Below are 15,559 nucleotides of genomic sequence, written 5' to 3' on the forward strand. Positions count from 1 at the left end.
CTTTTCTACATTATTTTACAATGAGAAATTAGACCAATTTTCCAGATGTCTCTGTTATGTATCCAGTTGGGCAAGCCAAAAGGGTATTCTGCTGTTTCATTGAATAGAGTCCTTTGTAATTTAAACACAATACTTTTATTAAGCATTTGGCACAGCGGCTACCTGAACTGATGTAGACAAAGCAGATGAAAAATATCCAAAATTAATGTCATGTGTTTTGTGTTCAGAAATATTTTCTTCATTGAAGTATGAAATGTTACTGTAAACTGAAATAAAATCTTAAGATAGCAATATCTAGGACTTAATTTCCAAAGTTTTAGAATGCAAAATGTGTGCAAAACATATTTTGTGAACAATCAGATAATTCCAACATAAATAATGAAACATATTTCAATGAAATTACTGGAGATCAAGTGAAGCTGTTCCCAAATGATTAAAATGCAATTGCACAATTTGAAGCAACACTGAGAGTGGAATCAGACTGTAAACCTTGTGAAAAGAGAAATATTCAGAAGTTTTAAACAAATAAACACAGTCTTGAATCAATGCAGTTTGGACTCTTATCCAAAGGTACCCCAAACTTTGGAGCTATATGATGATAGTATACCGTCCAGATAACTTCCCTGATTCAAACTGCTGTATAATTAATATCCATATTATGAACCCTATGTCCTCTCCTCTGGGCAGCAGAAACAATTTCAACTGTATACCCTGTGTACTGGCTAAAAAGAAATCATTTCATTTACTCCCTTAGCTCCAAAGTTAAACTCAAAGTGCTAAAATAAAAAAGTGTTTTCACTAAATATAAACCAGCCTTTCCACTAGCTCTTTTATGTTTTTGCTTTCTTAATATTTCTCAGTATTTCTCTTGATTTGGCAGGTAAGCCTGTTTATACAAGCGCTGACCATGGTTACCTTCCATTGGTTTTACTTCTGCAGGAGCTAATCAGAACTTTATAGAATCAGGCTTTTCACTTACCAGAGTTATTTTAACTAAAAGAGAAATGAAGAGAAAGAGAAGGAGAAAGAAAACTTGAAGTTTTTTGTTTGCTTGTTTTGCTTTGTTTTTAAACAAATGTATTTTAAAGTATATTTGCATAATGACAACATTCTTATTTAAGGCTTTTTAGAAAACAAACAAGCAAAAAAAAAAAAAAAAGAAAAAAAAAAGAAAGAAAAAACAAGCTTGTATTAATCTGCAAAACTCCCGCTATAAAAAGCAGCACTCCAAGATCTGGTAGTTTAAACATGCTAATATAGAATAGCTGTAGTTTAGAAATGGAAGCCTGTGAGATTCAGCCTCCTGTTGCTTCCTGAATCACTGCTCTGATCTACAAAATCTAGCATTTAAAGTTTCTAGTTTCAGCTTTATCTGAGGCACTTCAGTGTACAATTTATATGGGAAAAGTACATATCATCTAATAACACAAAAACTGACAGAACTGATTTTGTTAAAAAGTAAGCAAAAATTACTCTGGACTGAACTGGAATATGGAAAGTATTAGCACAAGCACAGTTTGTTTTAGTACTACAATTATAACAAGTCTGCAGCCTTCATATACTCAAACTGACATCCATCTGGAATGACTTTTCCAGAAAGTATAGTATGGCACAGAAAAGACTAACATGTGTAGGTATCCTCACCAGTGGCATGCTGAACAATGAAATGTGGTTTAGTTGTTTGGTAGTTTAAAAAAGAAAATGCTACAGCCATGAGTCTGCTTCTCTTTGCTACATTCATCCAGGAGGTTGGACACTACATCACAATGTCTAGTTTAAATGTGTGTCTGGTGTCCATCATTAACATGGTTCTATCTTACATCATGGTATGAAGCGATCTTGTGATTTGTAAAGACTTTCCCCATATTAAACGTAATCATGAAAGTTACCAAGAATACTTTAAATCATCATGATTATATAGATTCTAGTCCTTGTGTGTATACATGATATACGTAATTAGAGCAATACTCTACATTCAAACCAATTGCAATCATGAAATTACTCTTGCCCATTAAACTGTACAAGGGGGATCTGATTACATCCTTTTTATTTTTAATATGAGTTCCTTGTAATTCCCAAGATCTCAAATGCTTCAAACCAGCTGTAGCAGTAGGACTTTCAATTATACTGTTTAGTTAGTGACATATAGCTTCTTAGTCTGAATTAGTCCTGGGCAAACAGATAAGAGTAAAGTGAACTAAAAAACTAAATGCAAAAAAGCTGTGGACAGAACTGAATGCCTTGATTTAAAACACTCTCCTAGCAGTTTTCCTGTATGTTGCTATGGTAAATATATATATATATATATATATATATATATATATATATATATATATATTTATTACAGACTTTCTGAAGTGACAGATGTCCTTTCAAGTAGCTTTCCTGTGCTTTCACCTTTAATTTTGAAAACTAAGTTTTTGATTTCTAATTTATTTCTGTACACTGAAAAAGGCAATTCATTGTCTTCCTGTAGTGATTGCAATCCATTCCAAATAAAAATACAGCTGGACAGAACCTTTTCTAGGGAAGGGTCTAGCCTGCATTTATTATAATTTGTCATTAAGCAGCTTCCTGTTGTTGAAAAAATAAACATGAAATTCTTGAACTAGCTGAGAAATTAATGAAAAGTGTATTTGATGAACCGTATTTTTATTTTCTTTTGAATTTAAATTTGGAAAATATGCACACCTTTAATTTTGAAATAAGCTGTGCCATTAAAAATATGCCAGTTCCCTCAATTGCACAGGAAATACTTGATGTACTTTTACTTATGGTAGAGAATGTTATTGGTTATTAGTATCTTACAGTGAGATGATCTGAACCTTATTTCCATCACAGTGTCAGTTCTGTGCCATAGATGTTTTTAGAAAGTGAACAATAGAAGTATACCAAAAGTGTCAAAGCAAGACTGTCTTAAATTTTGCTCTTTGCAAACGGCATTTCTAACCGCACAGGCTAATTTGTTTGTTAACTACATATTATCAAGAGCTAAAAGTTCAACAGACCCTAATCTTGGTGCTTCTCAGGTCAGTAGCACTTTACATAACCATACAGCTTCTTTGAAACAAGGAGCAACTTGGGGCAAGAATCCAGGACAGTTGCAAAAGCATGGATTGTTTTGTCTCGAAGTAGTTGAGTAGTTGCTGAATATGATTTTTCATAATCATCTGTGTTTCTAAGTTCACATTATATCTGCTAACTTTCTCTTTCTTTCATACTCAGGATTAAACTAATTGTTCAAAGAGACCTCACAAATCTCTGATGACGTCCTTAATAAACCCCTGAGTGTGAGAAGAAATTTGAAGATTTATTTTTAATATCAACATTTTGAAGGAAATAATCTTTATATAATTTAGTCCATGCTCCTATATAGCAGAAGTTACATAATTTAAACTAGTTACTCATGGACTGAGCGAAATTACCTTTGATTAGAAGTTGTAGTTCAGAAAGGCATCTAGTCTTGATTTAAGAATGCAAAGAGGTGAAGAATCCATGCCAGGCTAGTTTGCTCTAGCAGTCATTGTCCTCTGTATCTCTACAGACACTGCCTGAACAATCACTTTCTGCTCATGCAAAGTATTCCAACACTTGCTCTATGATTCAAGATATCTGTGTAGAGTCAGTTGACAGAAACTGTGGCACCATTACATGGAAAACCTCAAGTCCTTTGAATGGAAATATTGTGGATGAAATAGATCATTTACTTCAACAAAAACCCTCTTAAAGACTTACTTTGCTTCAAAAGAGGACTGAGAAGATGTATCAAACTCTCCCTGAATAAGAAATGCAAGAAGTTCCTTCTAGGGCAGTTCAGTACAAATATCTAGCCTAGATGCATTGCGTCTCTGCTGCTGCAGAAACCTGTCTGTCTGAACCACTAATAATATGTGTCACAAGTAGCTAATTTAGGTAGCTAACTCAAATCCTTGTGTTGGGATTGTTTGTAAAAATACTCACAGCAGTGGATCAAACACATTCCTCTGACAGAGATTGGTAAGTTTTTGTTGTTGTTGTTTTGTTGTTTTAGCATTGCAAGATAAATTTCATGAGTCTGATCTAGGGAAAGAAGGAAGGAAAATGCAGACTTTGCAATTGCAGTTGAGAAGAAACAAAAATGATTTAGTTTACTTACCAGTACTATTCTAGCCTCCTTAAAATTATAAATTAAAAGTTAGATTAAAAGTTAGCTTGTACAATTAAAAAGCCAAATTTATTATTCTTTGATTTTATTACTGTAATAAAAATGATACAGTTTTCTCAAAAACCAGGTGTTCAACCTGATGTTCATCATTTCAAAGGAATGAACAATGGCTAATCTCAGCACCAAAATTTGAACTTTATGTAATACTCATGACCAGACACCAGGCCATCAAAGTGTGAGAGGGGCACCTTTACAAACTCATAAATCTAGGCTACATAAATGCTTATATGCTGGGTCCCACTGAAAAACACAATTCCTGCATAGTGTCTATGTTCTCTGTGTCCTCTTTCGCTTCCTTGGATGCTAGCGCCTGCTAGCTGGCTGAACTTATCGCCTTCTTTGGATCTGCCCTCAGAAATAAACATGCCCCGGCTCTTATTTCTGGCAGAACTCTAAGGAAACCTGGACACAGTTTGCAGTGATCAGAAATCTGCTCAGATGGCAGAAAAACAAAAACAAGACAATTTGGGATAAAGAGTCCATGTAGAGCCCTGTTTTAACTGTTGTTCTTCAGTTCTTGATTTATTTTACTCCTGGTACACTTTGCTCTTGGTTCTGTCAAGAACTCAGGGGCAAGAAGGCCAACTCCTGAAGGCCCACTTAATTCAGCATCTGTGGTCTAACTGATCAGAGTTACGTAAGATGAACTTCAGCATAACATAACCAGTCCCAACTGAAAGGTACGTTGCTGCACAACATATGCAAAATACATGATCATAGGAAGGATTAACAAATTGCTTGGCTTCATTCTTCAATTCTATAATCTCTTCCATGTGGGAACATCTCCACACCCAGGCAGTACCCCAGTGGCCTCCATGAAGTTCTGTGCTCTCTTGTTGTGGCTCTGTGCATCAAGTGGCAACATTAGGGATTGTCCTTGTCAGGACTTTTTTCTAAAACATTTGTTTCCACAGGCAATTTTGTGGGTCTTTAGTGAGATGGAGGGAGAAGTCTGAAGAAGAAGAGAATGAACTTGGATTCGTGCCAGAACATGTGGTAGATAGTAGTAGTCTGATTTCTACAATGGAGGTGTTGCAGCCAATGAACTCGGTGTTTTTCGTATTAATGAATTTTAAGGTTGGCAAGAAGCTGAGTAGACAAACACAACAAGCGTAGCTAGGAATATTAACTCTGTTAATATTGTTGTATTTCTCCTCTCCATGTCCCAGTATGTATACAAAAAACCCTCTGTTTCTTTTCAACTCTATGCAGATTAAACCAAGAGATGATAAACAGCTATAAGTAACCAGTTTGGCAACACCAGAAATGCTATATCCAGAGATAATTTTATTCTTAAACTGAGTTATGTGTGGCACACTGCAAATTAATGATTTAGGCCATGAAAGAAAAAATAAGATAAAAAAGTATTTCGTGTTGTCATTCAGCCACATGTGTTTCAGAACACATTGTGTTTTAGAATCACTGGATACAATTTTTCTTAATGACACCTGCTGGGAAGACAGAAAGTGGCAGGGGAAAAAAAAAAAAGTAGTTTAAAAAAATGTAATTCTCTCGATATTTTCCAGAGTGGCATGTAACTAATCTCAATTAATTAATTAATTAATTTTTGCAAGGTACCGATTTCAAATAAAAAAAAAAAATCAACATCCATGTTGATTTTACTTAGGGACAAGAAACTCCCCTCCCCTCCTGTGCCCTCCTCTCCTCTCCCCTCCCCTCCCCCTTTTTTTTCAAGCTCTTCAACTTTGCAAAGTCTGCTGAATGAAGGCAGTACTTGTTTGTAGTAGTCTTTTTCAAGTTTGTGAAGGCTTCCATTAGAACTACTGAAGAAAGATAAAATGTTTTGCACATTTACCATTGTGTATTGTTATAGTTCTAATTTCAGCCCCAATATATTTGCTTTGCATTTGTGCTTTGAGTTGGTTTCACTGATGAAGACATAATAAATTATACATAAAAGAGTGATTTGCTAAGATGATGTTCATTAGGCAGTTCTTCTAACTTGTGAGGCATCAGAAACCATATACTTTGTGCGTTGGTTTACAGCTGTAAAACAGACATTAAATTACCAAATGAAGGCTTGGTGCCAGTTTCCAGTGAAGCCAGTGGCAGAACTCCATTTATTTTAGTGGTTCAGTGTGAATCATGTAATAATCACAACTATCCAAAAATTAAGAGATTCTGTCTTTGAGTCAAAACCTCAGGTTTGCAATGCAGAAAATAGAGATTACAAAACAAAAACAAAAACAAAAACAAAAAACCAACAACAACATCAAAAAAAAAAAACACAAAAAAACAACAAAAACAAAAAACCAACAACAAAAAGAAAAACCTTTAAATTTTCTTTTTCTTTTTTTTTTTTTTTAAATGACAATATCAAAAGATGTCATCTGTTTTTCAGTCATTTTTGTCCATTCTGTATCATTGTATTACAAACCAAAGTTTAACAACCCTGACCTGTCATGTCATAAGGAAAAAGGAGGCTGTAATGTCCAATGTTTCTGGTGGTCCAACTGATCTATAAAGTAGCATGGCTATGCAAGTGCCTTATATCCACTTACTGGGTTGGATTGAGAGGGTGCTCGTGAAGTTTTGATAGATAATGCCCTCCTTCTGATTCTGTTTAGAAGGTAGTGCTGAACTCAGGTATCAAGAATAGACCATTTTTATTTTATCACAAAAAACCTGCCTGAGCTGGAAAGGAAGAATTTGGAGAAAAGTGCCCACCCTTTGCTAAAATTCTAATATTACTTTTGAACAAATTGGTGCTGTAAGTCTTGTATGCAAGAACAAAATTTTTAATATGCCTTCAAATTAATGATGGAAGATTTCCAAACAGTTGAAGAGATTTCAGAATGTAAGTACCCAACCCTGTGAAAGAAAGATGGTTGAGTGGGGCCCCATCATACTTTTCTTATTTGTTTCCTGAAAGTGGGAGCAAATAAGAGAAAAATGTGGAAGTACTTATCCACCTTTTAAAAGATTTCTGCCCCTTTTATATTGGCTGAAGAAAAAGAAACTGGACTGGTGGCTTATAGACTGAAAGCATTCACTAAGTAAGCATGAGCCTCTGAGCAGGGAGTCCATAGTGGACTTAAAGCAAAAACCTATCTCTAATCCTGGAACCATCATGAAGCAGAGAATGTTAGTCATTTACAGCTGCCTGGCATTGTTGATGGGGTACAAATTGAAATCTCTGGTCTGCCAGGCTTGTCAACACCTTTGAAATCTGCTGCCCAGTCTGGATCCCCAAAGGACTGTGAGAGAGTGAAAGAGCCAAACCAACAGCCAAAGACAGAATCCACCTACTTGTCCCGTTTTCTTCCTTTGTCTTTGTTTCTTTTCCGCTTTTATAATTGCCTTTCTTTTTGCTTGTTCTTATCCCAACACTAATGTTGTAATATTGGTAAGTGGTTTAATTAGAAGATTTATTAACTTGTGTTTTCAATCTTTTACTGAGAAGAAGCACCAAAAACCTAACATCAAAATAAAAGCTATTACACAATCTGCTAGTTGGGTGCAGTCCGTCCCCTTTGAATTCTATGGCTAAATTCCCGTTGGCTTTCATGGGAGCCTATTAAGGAACAAGCTCTTGTTATTTTGTAATATGCATGCCACATGGGGTCTCAATTTAGTCACTTAACTAAAGGCACCTAAACAAGTGGCCTTTTTTTAGTGATGTGAATAACTCAAGTGGCTAAATGGGAATACATGTGCCTAATTTTAGTACATCCACAGTTGAGTATGGTAACCACAGTCTGGTTTCAAAACTTCATTTATACAGGTTGGCATTTATCAGTGACTGAGGATGGCTTGACAATCTGTATGTGCATCAAAAACACTTCTAATGAAAAATAAACTTCCCATAAATCTAAAATAAAAGCAAATATAAGGGAGAGAAGTAAATACGAAACATAAATCTGGGATTAGCTTGACAACAGTAATTATGATAGTAATTAATTGCCTCTTTTCAGTGTATTTCTAATATTGCAGATTATTAATGCTGTAAAAGTATAAAGTAATTTAAGCTGTCATCAAAACTTGGATAGTGTTTTCCTGGAGCAGCACACTGCAGAGAATTTGGTAAATATCCAAGAACTGGTAAATTTAGAGCACAAAATGTTTAATGCACTTGGTTATTAAACACCAAACTATAAACAAGTGCTTCAATATTTGGAAAATCATGACCTCCAATATAATATCATTTACAAAAATAGTTTCCAAGTCACAGTAATATAAACTAAGAATTTACAAAATCATTGTTTGCTCTTTTCATAAGGTGAATATTGAAATTTGTCTTGTCAATTTAAGGATTAGTCAGATTTTTTTTTTTTTTTTATTTTTTTTGTTACACCATTGCAAAGAATTGCTTCAAGTTCCACCAGTGAAGTTCTTTATTTTGAAATATATTCAGAAGGTATGGGTTATGTAAGACTAGATGTATAAGATTACTTGTGATTCTATGATTCAGTGATCTTAAGGCCTTTAATAATATCAACATATACATTCGCACAGAGGGTATACATACACCTTGCCATTGAGAACAAATATTTTATTCTTTCAGCAACCTTAACTCTAACTTAGGAGTTGTGTATACCTTCTACAAGTTCATCTTAGTTCTTCAGAAACCTCTCCTCCAGTGCTTTGACCTTTTTCTTTTAATTAGTTAATTGGTTAATTAATTAATTTATTTAAATCAGAAATCACATGCACTAGGTCAGATTGTGCTTTTCTACTTTGACAGCAATGAAGATTTCATGCACCAAATTTTGCAGGTTCTTTAGAGGATGTACCTATGCTCTGAAAACCTTTCTTACACTCTTCCTTGTTTTTAAGGCCATTTAACCCAGATTCCATGTGCCCAGTAAATCTGTCAGGAGAAGATTCCATCTTTTATGGTTTTATTGCAGCAGATCTCTGGGGTTCACAGAGGTTAGCTGTGTCACTTGTAGTAGCAAATCCTCTGCAACTAACATGATCTTTATTCATAGGGCCAAGTGGTTGGAAGCAGTCTGTTGACTATCTAATCCATGACTATTCATCTGGGAATCTCTTGGTTGTCATGATCACTGGGACATGACACTAACCCAGGGCCTTCCTCTCTAACACTGTGAACATCCCCAACCCTTCTGGCAACTATTTCCAGCAGCAGCTGTATGAAGTTGAGGTGTTAGGAGCACATTTCCTTCATTAGCCTAGAGCTCAAACACAAGATTTCAGTACCAGCAGAAGTTTCTTTATTTCTCTTCTTTGAATAAAAAGCTCGTTTTATGAGAGTCAATAAATGCAAATTACCATGGGTGGGCAGAAAGTTTGTTGGAAGCTTGAGAGCGAGCTCATTCTTCAATGCTTTTCTCAGCTGTTGCAGGATCATAGAATAGCTTGGGTTGGAAGGGACTTTAAAGATCACCTAATTCCACCCACCCTGTCATGGGAAGGGACACCTTCCATTAGATCAATCCCCATCCAGTCTGGCCTTAAACACCTCCAGGAATAGTTATCTTTTGATAGACTTCAGAGAGAGAGTTAGAGCACAAGAAAAGAAGTCCTCAGTCTTCAGTGATGTCTGCCTAGTATTCATTCCTAGAATTGTGTGGAGAGTTTCAGGATGAATACTTCTACTTCAAGACATAAGTGTTGGCTTGTACTCTTTCCATGGCTGTTTCTTTTCTCATCTTCTGGGGTCAAGGCAAACCCTGGATGTTACAGAAAAGGCTAGTTTACTTTTTTAGATTGGATTGATTGAGTTATTATTATTATTTTTTTAATCTGTTGAGCTATGGTTAGATGGTTAGGAAGAGTCTACTTACAAAATGTGCAGCATCCTCCATTTCCTGTGGATGCATTATTTCTGGATCCTGGTCCTCAATATTCTAAAAGCTTTAATCAAACTGTTTCCTTTTTTTTTTTTTTTTTTTTTTTTTTTTTTTTTTTATGGAATTTTCTCCTCTGTAAGACTTGAAACTTGTGTTAAGAACCCTTCTCACATCCTTCCCATGAACCTGTAGCAACATGCTCACTGATATATTTGCCACATGTAAAAATGTTTATTGTTAATATGCTTTCTCCTGGAGGATAGGAGGGTCTTCTCCTGTGTGTTGTATCCATTCCTTATGGGATGTTTCTTTTGAGACCCATCCTTATTACTGGCTTGGAATTCTATCTCAGAAATTTGAATTTTGTCTGCTTTTCATATGTGTTTTATACACACTGAATGCCTGTAAGGTTCTACCTTATTTCTGATTTCTGACAAGATCACAAATTCCTGGTGATCTCTGGTGATTTCAGCCACCAGCTGAAGGATGTGGGGATAATGTCATCTCTGCATGCAGACCGTTCATGTAGATAAGAGCTGGCATGGAGAATTTTGATACAACAGTCAAGGCTGCATCTGTGATTGGAGAACATGCCACTTCAGCTAAGTGCATGGTAATACTGAGAAATTTCATTTTTCCTATCATCTGCTGAGAATTTACCTGGAGCTCTCTGTTGTGTCCTCTGTGTGAATGTTGTGTCAATAGGTATTTGGGGGATCACTGTTAAATAGAAGAACAACTTATTTAAAATTTAGAAAGCTTTTTTCAGAATGTGAATATATATTCACATTCACCTTTTCTCCTGACAGTGGACATCAAGAAATACAGAATCAGTTTGTCCTCTACAGAAAGGAACAAGAGAGAAACTATTTTAGAAGGAAAGCTTACATGGTCAAAAAACAGGTATTTCTCCTGCCTACTTCCATGGCATGAATGTATTTATGCATTAAATATATGATTATGTAAAAAATAAAATTTCCAGTAAGGAATCTCTCTTTCCAAAATCTGCACATGAAAAGCATGACTAGAACTGAGTATTAGCACATTGAATGGTCTATCATATTGTTCTTGGGAAAGCTTTAGCTGGGGATACTAAACCCTACTTTTTGCTTTGAAAATCTACCACATGAATAAATATCACCAGTCATCACTGTTTGTCATTAACAAGTAACCAATTGCAACTACTGTGATTTAGGGGAGTGTTTTTGTTGTTGTTGTTGTTGTTTTTTTTCCTTTGAACATGTCTTTCATGCTAACATTTGCTTAATTAGTGGTAATAAGGCAGCTATGCTTACCACTGGGCTGAGAAAAATCTGGCACCTGCTCTATCTTCAATATACATATTCCATAAAGATCCTTATCTACTCAAGTGGTGACCAGGAGATCAGGATTTGACTCATAGTGTGAGGAGGTTATTGTGGCCTGCTCATGTTAATTGTTCTGTTGCTGCCTTCTTCTACTGCTCTTGGGAGGCTTGCTTCACTTTACCCCAGTGGTGTGGTTGGCTCCCTTTTTGCAGTATGGATTAGAAAGATTTTTGTGATGCTTTTCTGTGCAAAGTTTGTGGGCTTAAGTTTAGGACATGGAATGTCTCAGCTAAATTTAAAGTTACTGAGGACCTCTAAGGATCTGTCCCCCAATAAGAATAGGAAAAGGAAGACATTGAATATGTTGGAGGGCTGAGTTACACAAAAGGTTACTAAACATTATTACTTATGCTTGATGATTTCCAACTGCCCTGCCACCCACCTTCTTGCCGAGCCAGAAGCAAATTTGAAAAAGAAACCGCTGTGCATCACTTCCCCAGCAGAACATGTTGCAGACAAAAGGAATCGAAACCACAAGTAGAGAATTGGATTTCCCCGTCTTTCTCCAAAATAAATATTTGTTTGTGAGAAAAGCAGCCGGAAGAATGAGACATGTACCCCTGACACTAAAGGCTTGTATGTTTGTGCCTGCTGCAAAAGAGGTATGCTAGTCCACTGAGTGCTACCTAAGGTCAAGCTGAGCTCTATCACCCCAACTTTTTAACTGATGTCTTCGTGCATTTGCATAAAGCAGAGAGAGAATAAAGGTCCAGGGAGCCCAGCAAGGATCAGTAAGAAGTGAAATGCAAAATGAGCAGAGGGGCTACTCCTTGGAGTTGTGCCCTGTGCTGCTCCTTCCAGACAGCAGCATAATTTCTCTCAAAACCATTGTGGAGAAGGGGACAACATATCACACACCTCTGGCTGGCATCATGTGCTCTTTGAGTGCTGGAATGAATTCCAAAGGGATAACTTCAGCATAAAGATATCCATACCTAAAACTCAGGTGCCCAGTCTCACAGCCAGTGTCTGGGTGAGGAGATAAGCACCTCCAGGAGGTGGTTTGCATAAAGGGCAGGGAAAGAATGGAAACTCTCATTGCTTCCTGGAAAGCAGGAACTGTCCATGTTGACTTTCTGGATGCTGGGCACTTTCAAAGGATTCAGAGTGAGCAAACATGGCAGGCAGGTGAGCACCCTCATCGTGAGGCTATGGTTGTGGCAGATATGCTTGCTATTTGAAAATCAGGTGTACCATCACTTGATTTTCGCTCTTTCTTCCATAATGTGTGTTAACCATATTCACTCGTCATGCAGGGGACAACAAAGAACAAGATAATCTGTGCTAGGCCATCAGGCATAGGATTTCTACTAAAGAGTCAACTTTTATAAGCTGTTACTGCATGAAATTATCTGGAGCACCACAATTATGGCCTTTCGCAAGCTTAGGGAAATGTTGTGGTGTCTCATATGGCATCATTTGGTAACACTTAACCAGCAGAGATTTTTAAGATCAGTGTGCACTCTAAATTCATAGCTTTTAGCTTCACTTTTTAAAACTTTTTTTCCACTGTTCCTGTCCTCATCTTCAGCTGTTACCTGGCACAAACTTGTGCAGAACAATCTCCCTTGTTATCAGAAAGCCAGAAAAATCCTTTCAGATTAGGAGACAGAAGGTGATTTAGACGGAGAGGCTCTTGCCTGTGCCTTCACAAAAGCCATATTTTTATTATGCCCTTATATAACCTGTCCCCTGTTTCAAATACAGCTTGAAAAAAAAAAAAAACCTCCTTCATACAAGAACATGACCAGCTGAGTAAATAGAAAAAAACTGTTGAACTTGTGGATAGTACTCACTGAGGCCCTAATTATTTTGATACATGTGCCTGCATAGCAATACATTTTGGATAGGAATAGTGAGATTGAGATACATAAAAACAGTTGGTAAAAGCTGGAAGTTAACCTGAAAACATATTCCTAGTAACACAGCTAAAGGGGAGGCAGACAAGCTCAAAGGTAAATTCAGGTCAGTTTGTGCCTTCAGAAACAGAGGACTTCTAAAACAAGGTCATAAGCAAAGACAGAACAAGTCACAGAAACACCAAATTTGCCACAGCATCATGAGAGGAGAACAGAGGGGAAAAAAATGACAAAAAGAAACCAGCAGTAAAATGAATATATTCATGCAGCGTCAGTCTCTCCAGACAAGAAATAGTGCCAACCAGAACCGCATCAGCGTGTGGCTGTTTCTTGCACTGACACTAAAAACATCTGTTGAGGTACAGTGTTTATACCATCTGCCAAATAAGCATTTTTTAATTTTAAAACATATGCTGGAAATAGGAAAATTTGGACAACAACAAAAAGAAAAAAAAGAGGGGTGGGTGGCCAATAAACTAAGAGTGAGAAATGGGGAAGGATGGATTGGAGGGAATGTTTTCCACACAGTGCATCATAGCTAATTTGGGTCATCTCAGGTCACCAGGGGAAAGGAAAGTCATGGAGGAAATCACAAATAGCTCTGAGAAGATAAAAGAAACCAAAGGATGCTGTCCATATCAGAGATTCCGTCATTTAACACTGGGTTTTGCAAAGTTAATCATAAAAGTCGTGATTCAGCAAGAGTTTGGGGATACAGCTAATTTAAGACATGGGAACTGCTGCTGATTCTGATGGAAATACTCCTATTGTTGCAGGCAGGCATAGCTTGCTTTTTTACAGGAAAGCATATAGTTAAACACCTAGGTGAGCCAGGGGTTAATACTTATTCTGCAAATTCAAACAATTTTTTTGGTACATACAAGTTATGTAAAGTTATGTAAATCATCATATAAGGAATTTGTTAACTTTTTTTTTTTTTTTTTTTTTTTTTTTTGGAAATCAAATGTGTTCAAGAACATTATTGGGTGAAGTTACCTAAGTGACTGTGATTCTGTGATTCTATGAATATCGTAAAAATGTATAAATGAAAGATTTGGGCTTACGTTACTGATTCTTTGATGTCAAGAGAGTCTCTCATTCAAATCAGCATCTCTTTGCTACCATCTCAGGTCTACAATATGTGTAGTATTTGGTGCATAAGGAGTTTCTAAAAAGAGTAACAGACATCAAACCTACTGTAATGTAATATGTCTATTCAATTCCATATTAATTGTGTTTTTAGAAAAAAAAAAAAAGTGCCCCTGGAAATCAAAGAAAAAACTTGTACTCCCTTCATCAGAGTCGGGATTTTACCTCTATAATACTTGACTTCCAAGTACAAATGATTAATGCCTTGTAAATCACTTGCTGGGATATGGTCAATTGCAGATATTTTATCAAAGTCTGCATCACATTAAATGTGTTGTATATCCTTCAAGATTTACTTCAGTTTATTTCTGTTTTGTTTATTACAGACTGAGTTTTTGAAAATCACAGTAGAAATAAGCAAAGGGATGGATTATACTTGCTATAGCTTACAGGAGTTTTTGTTACTTCTGTTGTGTCCAATGGAGCAACTTTACACATTGGATTCTGGCAAACTACCCCATCTGGAGACAAGTTATTCTTGATATATATAAACATGTTAAACAATATGAAACCTAAATTCTGGAATGAGGTGATGTTTCCCAAAGGCAGCAATCAGAACTTCATAATTTTCTGCCTCCTGTGATGTTTAATGAAAGTGATGGATTTTTGTAGATTAGGTAAATATGTAGCTGAGGTTTATTGGACATTTAAGTTCTTGTAAAACAAACAAACAAACAAACAAAAAACCAAAACACCCCACAACACAATGCACCAACCAACCAACCAACAAACAAAAAACAAACACAGAGAATGTACGTGCCCACATAACAGTTTTTCCAAATGTTTTTGTTTCGTCCTGGATCCTAAGAAAACATTCAAAAAGCAAAAGCCAATCATCAAAATTTATGATGATCATCAAAAAGCACGACGATTGTCAAAAAGCAAAAGCCAATCTAAATCTTTGATATAGGTCCTTTTGTCTGCAATACACCACAGCTGGAAGAGATGGAATTAACACTTGCATCAGGGAAAAGTCTTATTGGATCTTTTAAAATGCTGGCAAAATAAATGCCATTAATTCTACATTGCTGGCAGACAACAAAATTTTAAATTATCACCAAAATATATATATATATATATATCTTGGCTGAATTTTCAAATCAGATAATTTCTGCTCAAGTTCAAGATACTTACTTCAAAATGCAGCTTTTTCATTAATACCCATTGGAGATTCTCCATTGATCTGCAAGACAGGCAATGTAG

At 36.1% G+C, this 15,559-nt stretch overlaps 1 long non-coding RNA gene across 8 annotated transcripts in view; it reads left to right on the forward strand.

Annotated features, from left to right (window-relative positions):
- LOC137856885 (uncharacterized) overlaps positions 1-15,559 on the forward strand; it is a 211,287-nt gene that overhangs the window by 168,430 nt on the left and 27,298 nt on the right. For 4 of the 8 annotated variants that reach the window (XR_011096843.1, XR_011096849.1, XR_011096850.1 and 1 more), the window contains one exon: positions 3,226-10,768. The exons of 1 other annotated variant lie outside the window; for it this stretch is intronic. This is a non-coding gene — a long non-coding RNA (uncharacterized lncRNA). Of the gene's footprint in view, positions 1-3,225; positions 10,769-10,790; positions 10,885-15,559 lie in introns of those variants that run through there. 3 more of the 8 variants (XR_011096847.1, XR_011096844.1, XR_011096845.1) reach the window with 2 other exon arrangements.

This window comes from Anas acuta, chromosome 5 (assembly GCF_963932015.1).
Source record: "Anas acuta chromosome 5, bAnaAcu1.1, whole genome shotgun sequence".
Taxonomy (NCBI): domain Eukaryota; kingdom Metazoa; phylum Chordata; class Aves; order Anseriformes; family Anatidae; genus Anas; species Anas acuta.